At 35.4% G+C, this 13,178-nt stretch overlaps 1 long non-coding RNA gene across 1 annotated transcript in view; it reads right to left on the bottom strand.

Moving 5' to 3' along the window:
* Window positions 1-1,440: 1,440 nt before the first annotated feature.
* LOC138694554 (uncharacterized) overlaps window positions 1,441-13,178 on the bottom strand; it is a 512,327-nt gene continuing 500,589 nt past the window's right edge. The window contains exon 4 of the long non-coding RNA XR_011330972.1: window positions 1,441-1,581. This is a non-coding gene — a long non-coding RNA (uncharacterized lncRNA). The remainder of the gene's footprint in view (window positions 1,582-13,178) is intronic.

Genomic DNA, 13,178 nt, shown 5'->3' with positions numbered 1-13,178 from the left:
CTCTAATATTTTGAGAGGTACTATTCATCAAAACAAGGGAAAAAAGTATAATAAACGTGGGCCTTAAAATAAAAATATTTGAAGAAATTGGTGGTCACAGCAGCATATCTCCTAATGTGAGCTCTTTGCTCGTTTCTTATTGAAATGCAGTAAGCAAAAGAGCAAAGAGGCGTGCAGTCATTTGTCTCTGCACTGCAATAAACATTGTCTTTGATTGTCCGTTATTAGAGAGACACTTTAAGACTTTGTTATATGCAACCGACAACAATGATTACAAATACTACAGGATCAGGTTGTCACCATCTGTCAGCACATCCAAAAACAATCAGGAATGTTTCAAAGAGTACATGATACCGTAGGGGGAGAATGATGCATTACAATGAACGGGCATCACATTGAGCATTTCCTATAGCCTACTTAGTGATGATGAATAAGTACTCATACAGTATCTCTAAAAGTATATATTTTAGATCCGTACGTACTAAAATGTTTGTTTTGTTTTGATGAACGTTACCTCTTCCCAGCATATTAAACTTCTTAACACTCTGTATATCATATATTTTTCTTCCATATAATGAAACAAATCGTACCATTTCTTATGCATTCTTTCAGTTCTCCTCAAAGTTACCTCGTTTCCACCTCCCGTTTAATTTCATTACAATGATGGAACAGATTCCTAATTCTTCATAAAATGTGGGAAATAGTCAAAATTCAGGCAATTTACAATCAATTCACACATTAGAAAGAACAGTTAATCTCTAATACCGATCAGTCTACGAGAAGAAATAGAATAAATCTCAATGACGTATCTTTTCTTCCTGTAATACAAATAAAAGGGAAAAATCAAAGAATTCGTACGCGCTCATTCAGGTCTCTCTTAGGGCCACGTCATTTTTAGAACACGTTTCGTTTAGAAAGAACAGTTAATATTTAATACCGATAAGTCTACGAGAAGAAACAAAATAAATCTCAATGACGTATCTTTTCTTCCTGTAATACAAATAAAAGGGAAAAATCGAAGAATTCGTACGCGCTCATTCAGGTCTCTCTTAGGGCCACGCCATTTCCAGAACGCGTTTCGTTTAGAAAGAACAGTTAATATTTAATACCGATCAGTCTATGAGAAGAAATAAAATAAATCTCAATGACATATCTTTTCTTCCTGTAATACAAATAAAAGGGAAAAATCGAAGAATTCGTATGCGCTCATTCAGGTCTCTCTTAGGGCCACGTCATTTTCAGAACGCGTTTCGTTTAAGATGCCGCATGTTAATGATAAAACAGATTTATATCTCCATCAAATATGTTATGAGATAGCAGTCAAAATCAAGGCAATTTACATAAAAATCATCCACTTATAAAGAACACTTGATCTACACAGTCTACAACAAGCAATAAATCTTGGTTTCGTACATTTTCTTCCTATATTAGAAGTAAGAGGGGACTCATGCAACGATCTGTCCTACCGTAGGTCCGCCCAGTCGGAGTCCGTTGAGGCCGGTGCTGAGGTGCTCCTGCAGGGTAGGCTGAGTCGCGGCATAATCTTCAGCGTGATGGGGCGTCGTCTTCTCAAAGAGTAGTCTGTAACCCACCAAACAATAATTCGTTAATTGCGGGGATGAGAGTTTCTAGTTATGAGCTGTTGTCATGTCCCTCTCCTTCATCGTTAAACAATAGAATTGTGTCTAATATATTATATATAAAAAGCAAAATATATGATTTAAAATGTGTAATATTGAAATTAAATATGCTAAACTTCTTAGTCTTACTTCTGATAATAAGTTAATTTGGAATAAACATATTGATGAATTATCTAATAAATTATCTCAGATATTCGAAGAATCAAACTTATAATTGCACAAGACATGCTAGTTAAAATATAGGCTATTATGACTTATATATTCATTGTCATTTGAATTATGGTATTAGACTCTGGGGAAATTGTTCACGTATTAATGACATTTTATATTACAAAAGAAGGTTGTTAAATTTTATCAAGTGGTAATGAAGTAGCACATTGCAAACCATTGTTTATTAGATTTCAAATTATGACACTTCCATCTTTGTATACAGTATTTATGCATGCTAAAAGAAATGAATCTCAGCTTCCTTTACGTAAAGACTATCATGGGCTCAATATCAGATATTGTAATGATATTCAGTTACCATTGATTAGACTTGAAAAAACAATTCTTCATTATTTTAAAACAAAGTATAAAGTTTTATAACATGTTGTCTAATGATATTTAAATTTTGGATACGAAACATTTTAAGATTGTATAAAAATATTTTACTACTCATCCATATTATAAAATTTGTGACTTCCATGGTATGCTCAAATATGTGTTACTTTAACTTATTTTGATTGTCTTTTGACTTAGTTTGATTGTCTGTAGACACAAGCCAAACTCAAAACATACCTACCTACCTACCCACCCACTCACCCACCCACCTCATTTATTTATTTATTTATTTATTTATTTATTTATTTATTTATTTATTTATTTATTTATTTATTTATTTATTTATTTATTTATTTATTTATTTATTTATTTATTTATTTGTTTATTTATTTATTTGTTTATTTATTTATTTATTTTGACTTTCTTTCCAATGTCATTTAGCACACATAAATTTAATCTATTTATGAAGCACCACGTCTGACATCAGTGCAGTAGAAATTATTGTACAATGCAGGTATCGAATAATAATAATAATAATAATAATAATAATAATAATAATAATAATAATAATAATAATAATAATAATAATAATAATAATAATAAAAATAATCACCACCATCATCATCCATGGCGCAGCAGACCATAAATGACCAATGCCAACCAGCTGGCTTCTTGCCTCATGTCCACATGTCTCAGCAGAGGAGAACGATCATCCAACCAGAACGGAGGTATCACGTGGTTAACACGATGATCCCCCCAGTCGTTACAACTCATTTTCATAAACGGAATTCGCTACTTATTGTAGATTCCTAAATTCATCACGATACTAGGTGGGCACCGGTCCCACACATCGGCCGAAATTTCATGAGAAAATTTCTTTCCTATGAGGACTCGAACCAGAGCGCATTCCGTAACATGATTTTGTAAAATGTGTTTATCATTATCCTGCCAGATGCTAGAAGTATGTGTTATGTGTTACTTAATTTCCATTTGCTACACAAAAGTCATCTCTCTCGAGATCTTGATAAACTGAAACTAATTAGTTGCAGCAACTTTGACAGCATTTCAAACGATTCTCACTAATAATATGTATTTTAAACTGTAAACGATAAATGTAAAGCTATGTATAAAGGCTCCCTGGCTGCTCAGTGTCTGCGGGTGTGTTAGAATTCCACGAATTGGAATTTATTGGAATTATGTACATCATCATCTTGGTCGTATCCTATTGCAAATAGGATAATTATGTTTCATTATCTAATTAAGAAAATATATAACACAAATTTTCGGAAGAACTTTACTCATATAAGATTAATATAACCAACCAAATGCAACTACGACCACGTACTAGCTAGTCTAGGTTGACCGTTCAATTTGCTGAGTGCTGTGAAAGAGCTTCCCTTATCTCTATAGTAGCTCCAGAACTGAACACCCACCATTCCAAGTATGTACTCCCACCTCATCTTTCTCTCGTAAGCAGATCAGTAAGTATAATGGATCGCTGTGAAAACTTCAGTTCGCCACTTTCTGAATAAAAAAACTTGCAATGCAAATATAAACTAGTCGATGTATGGAAAAAAAAAACACATTTTCTTGTCTATTTCATAACAGGTTCATATAGCACCAAGCATTATAGGCTATTAGACTACATAATGCTAAGAGCTTTATAAAAGCGTATTAAAGAATATTTTACTTTAGCAACAAAGTACGTATATTTACTACAAAAGGTTAAAAAAATTATAGAACACTAATTATGTCATCATGAGAAAAGATTTAATGCTTTCCTATTAAACGAATAAGAAATGTTTTGTAATAAAAATATTTACAAAATAGTTTGTATAGAAAGGAAAATGCTACATTCTGACTATTATTACAACGATAACACTATGCAACATGAAATTTGTCCTTTTTAAGAGAATGTGTGTAATAGGTAAGCATACTGTTTCACGGTTTGAAAGAATACAGTATACAATTAGGTCATTGGCTGAGGAGAAACTGCATACTGAAAGATTCACTGGAAGGAATGATGAACGGGAAAAGAGTTCGGGGCAGAAGAAGATATCAAATGATAGACGACATTAAGATAAGTGGATCATATGTGGATATTAAGAGGAAGGCAGAAAATAGAAACAATTTGAGAATGCTGAGGTTGCAGATCTTGGGCAGAACACTTATGTATGTATACCAAAATTGCATCTTCTGCGGACCTCTGCAAAAAGAACTAAGGAAGAGATTAGTGAAGTGTTTTGTGTTGAGTTGGGGCAGAAACATGAACATTACGACGAAGTGAAGAGAAGCGACTGGAAGCATTTGAAATGTGGATATGGAGAGGAACTGAGCATGTGAAATGAACAGACAGAATAAGGAACTGGTCAGGAAGAGGGAAAGGAATTGGCTGGGTCACTGGCTGAGAAGAAACTGCCTTCTGAAGGATGCACTGGAAGGAATGTTGAACAGGAAAAGAGTTCGGGGCAGAAGAAGATATCAGATGGATCATATGCAGAGACTAAGAGGAAGGCAGAAAATAGGAAAGACTGGAGAATGCTGGATTAGCAGTGAAAGGCCTGCCCTTGGGCAGGAATGAATATAAAAATTAGAAGTGTTCTTTAAACACCACTTAATTCCGTGATATATGTTACATGTTTCTTGAGCATAAAATTCTTTAAATAACTGAATATTCTCTGAATAATTCTGTAATGTAACAAACCCATTGTCACGCATATAAAAACACACACACCAAAGGACGCATTTCTGTCGCTCACAATCGTGTTTGTATGAAACCACGCGAACTGTCACAAACGTCACGTTAAGCGCCACAATAAGAAGCCACAGCATGGTTTTCGTTATGCCTCTAACCGCATTGTGTCCGTTACTGAGTGCTTTGACGTTTGTATGATACAGAGAGCCAGTTTTTACCTGCCAAGTGTTCTGTTATCACAGGCTATCACGACGTACGTACATAAAACAAACGCTCGCTAACCTTGTACTGTGGTCGAGTATATTTCTAATTCATGAATACTCGATAATGACCAATCCGTTACAGATATTAACGTTCAGTTTCCCATACTAGTTCGTCCAATAATGGAATATGGTGCTGCATGTTGGGATCCTTACAGATTAAAGCATATTAAGACATTGGAAAAGATTCAAAAACAGGCTCTCAAGTGTTGTCGTAATAATTCACCATTAAAATGGGACACACTCACGGACAGGAGAACGCGAATTCGATTATGCGCAATGTTCAAAACATATAGAGGTGAGCCTGTCTCGAGAGAAATAAAAAATAGGTTGCAGCCGCCAAATTACACTTCAAGGAACGACCACTCATATAAATGGAGGGAAAGAAGACAGAGGACGGACACTGGAAAGTTTTCTTTTCTCAATCGTACTATCAGGAAATGGAATGCTTTACCTGCAGACTTACTAAAGGCTTTACCAATAACCAAAAATGTAATTAAAAATATGCTTAAGGATTTTACTTATAGACGGTAGTATATTATACACCTATTTAAAGGGTGTAATTGATATGTTATTATTTGAAGTGTTGTATCAGTGAGGAAGTGTGTTGTGTCAGTGAAGTCTATTGTGTAAGTGAAGTGTGTTTGTGTCAGTGAAGTTCTATAGTTCATAGTGGCTGTACAAAGTATTTGAACAGTGAAATGGTTTTGAAGTGTTAGTGAAATCAGGATAGAATCAGTGCAGTGAGTGAGTTGATAGCGAAATAAGTGTAGTGCCGAAAGGTACTTGTGCAGGTATGAACTTAGAGTTAAGATACAAATTAGATTTATTTTAAATATTATTTTAAGTCATCATGCTTCATTTAATTTAGGTTGCTCCTTGTTATTATTATTATTATTATTATTATCATTATTATTATTAATACTATTATTATTATTATTATTATTAATACTATTACTATTATTTATCATTATTATTAATTATTATTCTTTTTATTAGTTGTGTTTATTATTAATTGTCGTTATTGAGTGTAATTAGTTACCATTGCCACCGGGTATATACCCATTTGCAGTGTGAAGTTCAATCCCAAGAAATCTCCGGGAGAAAATGGAATAACGAAGAACATAATACTGAGAGTATTTACGGGATTTCCATCATCTCTAACAGCCATATATAACAAATGCTTAAGCCAAGGATGCTTTCCCAAAATATGGAAAACATCACAGATCATACCCGTGATTAAACCAGGGAAGGAGGAGAGTCGGGACGTTGCAAGGTTCCGACCAATAAGTCTCCTAAACATCGAGGGCAAAATCCTAGAAAAGCTGATGATTGATAGGATAAATCACCATTTATATTCCAACTACCTGCTCAGCACGAACCAATACGGATTCATCCCTCAGAAAAGTACCATAGACGCAGCGTTAACTGTCAAAAAGTTCATAAAAGACAACCTAGATCAGAAAAGGAGTTTAATAATAACCAGCTTGGATGTAAAGGGAGCATTCGACGCTGCCTGGTGGCCCGGCATCCTCTACAACTTAAGGGAACTACAATGCCCAAAAAATTTATATCATTTAGTTAGACATTACTTCAGTGACAGAATCGCTACACTTTCCATCAATCACAGCCGAGTGGAAAAGGAAGCAACGAAAGGTTGCCCTCAGGGGTCATGTTGCGGCCCAGGACTATGGAATGTCCTCTATAACTCTCTTCTAACCCAACATTACACACAACGAAGTAAATTAATAGCTTTTGCAGATGATCTGTTACTGATGACGGCAGGGGAAACCAAAGAAGTGGCAGAAATGTACGCGAATACCGACTTGAAACTAATAGAAGACTGGTCAAACCTATATAAGCTACAATTCAATAACAGTAAATCAAAAACGTTACTGATATCGAGGAAAAGGAAAGAAGGAAAAAGCAACATAAGTGTATTCATAAACAACAGAGAAATAGAGCAGGTACAGCAATTGAAGTATCTAGGTATAATCTTTGACAACAAGATGAATTTCGACATGCACATAAAACAAGCCTCAGAGAAATGCATCAAGCTCATAAGCTCACTTTCGAAATCAGCTAAGATGAACTGGGGATTAGGACAGCGAGCCTTACTGACTATTTACAAAGGCGCTATACTGCCTATACTGCTATATGGAGTACAAGTGTGGGAAGAAGCTATCTTCAAAAGAAAGAACATGCTTAAATATCAGAGAGTGCAAAGGTTGATGAATATTAAAATAACGAAAGCTTATCGCACAGTGTCATATGAAGCATCTTGTGTTCTGGCAGCAGTTAAGCCAATAAATATAAAAATTCAAGAAATATTGGAGATATATAAAGGTACACAAATCGCCAGCGAAAATGGTACACTGACACCACCTGAAGACGCCCCGAAACTAAACGAGTGGCCCCACCCAGCAGTCAGACCAAGAGTCCAAGAGGCACAAGAAAACCTACAATACAACTTAGAAATATACACCGACGGGAGTAAGATAAATGGGAAAGTCGGAGCAGCAGCAGTTATCTTCCAAAAAGGGGAAGTGATTAAGAAATTGAAGTACAAACTAAGCCCGCACTGCTCAAACAACCAAGCGGAACAGATAGCGATTCTGCAGGCACTGAAGGAAATAGAAGTCAACAGGGAACTACAGATCGGAGAAAAATTAGGTGTCGTCAACACAGATAGCCAGATCACAATAGCACTACTCAAGAATAGTCAAATCCGCAACACAACAATAGAAGAAATAAAGTCTAAAATCAAACGTCTGCAGGACAATGGTTGGACTATACACATAAACTGGGTGAAGGCACACGTGGGACTATACGGAAACGAAATGGCAGACCAGCTGGCGAAGGAAGCTGCACAGGAAGACACTGGGGAGGTAATATATAATAAAATACCTAGAACTCACATCATTCGGGAAGCAGAGGAGAAGGGGCTACGCAGGTGGCAGGACCAATGGGAGAAGACAACCAAAGGGAATTCCAGCAGAGGGTTTTTCCCGGTAGTGCAGGATCGACTAAAACAGAGGATCCCACTTAACGGCCAAATAACAGCCATCCTATCCGGTCACGGTAAGACTAGGGATTACTATTGCAGATTCAAGATTGCTGAAAGTGCAAGGTGCAAGTGCGGTCAACAAGAACAGACAGTGGATCATTTGATATATGAGTGTTCCTTACTCAACAGTGAAAGGGATGCATTAAAACTAAACACTAGACTAAAAGGAGGTCAGTGGCCGATAAGTAACTGTGACCTCGTCAAGGTCTACTTGAAAGAATTTATAACATTTGTTACCAGAATCGACTTTGACAAACTTTAAGGCAAAATGACAATATTGGTTCTTATTATAACTAGAGGAATTGTAATGATAATTGTAATCCAAATAGTTAATACGTAATCCTAATCCAAATTGTAATTCAAAGAGTTTAAAGTAGTTAAAGAATTGTATGTAGTGTTACTATGTAACGGAGCATACAGTATAATTAAAAAAAATTACATAATATACATACATACTGTATAATCCATCATCACTGTTACTATCGATACCATCGTCAATTATTATTCATTCCAATTCATATTTAATAACTGCAATAAAAACTAAAATCTTCAATGACGTTGCATGTCCTATAAAATCTATATTGTACACTACAGGATTTATACACACACAAGTAAATAATTTTTTCTATTAATGATGCCATAGAAGATTAATAATGCTAACTATATAAGACACAATATATCATACTATATTTCAAACGACTCATTCATTCATAGTTTTCTGCCCAAGAGCAGGTATTTCACTTCAGACCCATCATTCACCAATCTTTCCTATTTTCCGCCTCCCTCATGGTCTCCGCATATAATTCATTATATGTTGTCTATAATGTGATATTTTCTTCTGTCCCGAACGTTTCTCAGTTCACCATTCCTCCCAGTGCATTATTCAGTAGGCAGTTTCATCTTAGCCAGTGATCCAGCGAATTCCTTTTACTCTCTTTTTCAGTTTCGGCATTGTTCTTTCTTCACCTCTTTTTAGCAGTTTTATTTCTTATTCTGTGTGCCCATTTCACACTCTCCATTCTTCTCCATGTCCACATTTCAAATGCTTCTAGTCGTTTTTCTTCACTTCATCGTAATCTCCATGTTTCCACCCGTCTCCACACAAAGACTTCAGTAATTTCTTCCTTGTAGAAATTAAAATAAACAATTCCATGTGAACATTTTGTTCAGTGAAACGTGCCACACAAAGAAAACGAGAAAGGAATAGCTCTGGCTAAGTTAAGCATATCTGTTTAGAATGTAATAAATAGGCTTCGTATTCCAGCTACCTAAAGGGTGACGTTAAAGACACATGGGTATATAGTACGCCGAACACAGATAATGCAACGGATAAGGATATAAACAAACAGGTCGTCGCTGCGTGTTCGGGAGTACAGTCAACTCCCGACATTCTGAGGCTATACTAGTAAACACATGCTTGAGCCGTGATGTTTATTTTCGTTGTGATCTTTGCAACGAATATTACCGTGCATTCGTAAGTTACGGAACTTGAACATAAGCGGATGTCACTTGAAATGATTTTATATTGCAAGAAATTCTTTCAATAGCACATGACGTTATTGGTGCATTGTGTAGTATAAGATATTCTTATTGTCTGATATTTTTTCGTGTTTCAGTAGGATGTTGCAAGTCGCTCATCACTGAAAACTCACTAATTTTCTATGTACTTTTCTATAAATTCCTTAAAATGTAGATTATTAAACTTATTAATTGGGATATCGATACTGAACATTATGGTAGGCTACACATGCTAAACCTGGAGTTAATATCTTCATAATTTTCAGATTTGCAAGGTACTGGTTCTTTCGGATTACGTTCAACACACTTTCTGTGCTTCTTGATATCGCAGTATCTTTAGTGCACTGTTTTTGTAGCTTTTATTTTTATTTTACACAATGTACATGTAATGTTGTCTATATTGACAGTGAAAATATTAGTTCAAAATATATCCTCAACTATGTCCTGCAATATTACACACTTGAGCGTTTTTTTTTTTAATTTTAGTCGGTTATTTTACGTCGCTTTATCGACAGCTTAGGTTATTTAGCGTCTGAATGAGATGAAGGTGATAATGCCGGTGAAATGAGTCCGGGGTCCAACACCGAAAGTTACCCAGCATTTGCTCATATTGGGTTGAGGGAAAACCCCGGAGAAAACCTCAGCCAGGTAACTTGCCCCGATCGGGAATCGAACCCGGGCCACCTGGTTTCGCGGCCAGACGCGCTAACCTTTACTCCACAGGTGTGGACTGAGCGTCTTACCTGAGGCATTTTACCTCTGCAATGAGCCTTCAATCAGCCACAAAGATGTAGTTATTTAAATAATGCGGCTAGTAAGAGCAGTGATGGATAAGACTACTCACTATGACTGCGTCCCGACTTTTACTTTCTAGAGGAAGAAGGCAGAGAATGCGTAACTATTTTGTATACTAACGTACCTGTACCTGCGCTGTGATGTCACATATACTTCGAATCAGGCAACTTCATTCCAGTTTATAGGTAGCTGGAATACGAAGCCTAGTAATAAATGTTATTAAAGGCAGAAGAGAGTTTTACTTGTCTAGGTAAATGTAGATATTCTGAAGCTAAGAGTAAAATTAAATTCTAAAAACATAATTATAGCTATCTTAATAAGAAATAAAAGCGTAAGCGATAAAATTATCAGGAAAATTTGCAATACGAAGACCTACTTGGACTTAATTGCAATAATCCGATATGGGCGATTAAGATGGTTCGGACACAGTCTTGTTAACGAAGGCTTACTACATCAAACACTGCTTGGACTTCAAGACGTCAAAAGAACTTTCGATTCGCCAAGTTCTTTTTGGAGAGACCAAGAACTATGGGATCTTCATCAAGTCAGAAGAAATGAAGATATGAACTGAATTAATAAGCTTGGAAAATACATAGCCTATTATGGACGAGGAAAAATACTTCTAAGTTTTAAAATGGTCATGGTTGTAGGTCCTAATTATTGTAAATGTAATTAACATAAATTCTAGTTCAGAAAGAAGTTGCTTTTGGTATCACCTCATCCCAAACTATTAATCACACTTTGGCGAGGTGGTAGATATTCATTCCAAATTTTACTACTTTAACTGTTCTATGTCCGTTCGTTCTTGTGATGTTAACAATCCATAGGCTATGTTTCTTTTCCGATCTATACTTTTTATTATTCTCTTTTGACATCATTCTCTAATATACATATTTATTAAAGGTTGTCTCTTTGTTTCAAATGTTACTTTTCCTAGTATATTCATTTCCACTACCAATGTAAATTAATTTCGTTATCTAGTGTCAGTCAAAATAGGACGCAAAGCAATACATTCAAAGATTAGGCTCTTTTGACCTGTTCCATTCTAATGTTTATTTTGTTTTCTCATTGGACTATTGAATAGCTAGGTCTCAGATTGTTTTAATATGCCGTCTTTGTAAGATATTTTACTCTCAGTGCTAAATTATTTACAAAGCCTTATCATTGCATACTTGTAAAAATATCATTATCTGTATGTTAATTTTTGCCATATGTTTAGTTTTACGATAGTATTACGTCAGTTCTTCCAGTTTTTGCGTACCCGTTTGCTACTTAAATTCATATTTCACGTTCAATATGAGTTTATTATACTTTTCAATGAAAATTTATAGAAAGAAATTATATCAAAGTAGGCCTGTCCATCCGACTGGCTATGTCGCATCCCTGTTTGACAGGCGCTAGAAAAAAGGCGAGTGGGGATAAAAATAAAAACCAAGAGTCAGGAAGTGATAGGGAAGAAAGTAGTGAAAAGATTAAGGGTGCGAGTGTAAGTGGAAATCTAGGATGTGAAAGTGAAAGCGGGGGGGGGAATAAAAGAGGAATAGAAGAAGAAAGAAATAGAAAGAAAGACAGAGATAGAAATAAAGCAGAGACGAACAGTAAAGAAAGGTCAGAACCTGCGACAGCTGAGGATATAGCAATGGTATTAGATATGATTAAAAAAATGTGGGGATGTGATCAAAAAGTGCTAGTAATGGGAAATTGTAAATGATAGAGAAGTATAGGGGAGAGAGGAAGTGTATAAGCTGATGTGTAGAGATACATATAAGTATTATAGGAAGTGAGAGTAGTGTGAAAGGATTAGGAGTAAGTGGAATAGTGAGAAAGTGAAAGTGAGCGCAAATAGGAATGAGTGAAAATAGTGAAAAAGGGTGAAGAGAAATGAACAAGTGACAGCATAAAATTAGTACCAACATTTGAACGTTGGAACAGTAAATGAATATAAGAGAAAGATAGTAGAAAAGGTCAAAGAACAAATAGGGCAAATAATTCAATATGATAATTTGTGGAGAATAAATTAAATTGAAATCTTAGTGAATAGTAGTTAGAGGAAAAAGGGAGTTTGAAAGGCGTATACAATTTTAGATATATTACGATTAATGGTCAAATAGAGAATAGCAAACGAAATGTAGGAGAAATACTGAAGGGGAGATTGAACAAGTAATAAAAAAAGGTACATAGTGTAATTGGGAGTATTTGTGTAGACGGGTACTGCAAATAATGTGTTACTGTAAGATGTTAATGGTGGCACCGGATACAGAAATGTGAGGTACACCATTATATGTAAACAAGAGCTGTGACCAAATATATCATATCATATCATATCATATCATATCATATCATATCATATCATATCATATCATATCATATCATATCATATCATATCATATCATCATATCATCCCTGTTTCCCCCACTCGTTTCTACTAGCCCCTCTGTAAACACTACTGGCTAGCCAGTCCTAGCTATTTCCTGAAAACATTTTATGTTCGCAATTGGACATATAGGCTATATAATATTATAAAACTGTTTAAAATAATTTAAAGAAAGGGCCCCTTTAAGTAAGTAACTATCACGTGGTTTTTAGCCTTTTCGATGGCCCTGCGACGTAACCATTCGGATGGGCAGTACTTAACTACTGTAATCGCTTTCCAAGTTATC

The sequence above is a fragment of the Periplaneta americana genome, chromosome 2, assembly GCF_040183065.1.
Source record: "Periplaneta americana isolate PAMFEO1 chromosome 2, P.americana_PAMFEO1_priV1, whole genome shotgun sequence".
Classification (NCBI taxonomy): domain Eukaryota; kingdom Metazoa; phylum Arthropoda; class Insecta; order Blattodea; family Blattidae; genus Periplaneta; species Periplaneta americana.
Note: the sequence above shows the minus strand (reverse complement) of the source record. Positions and strands in the feature narration are given on the sequence as shown.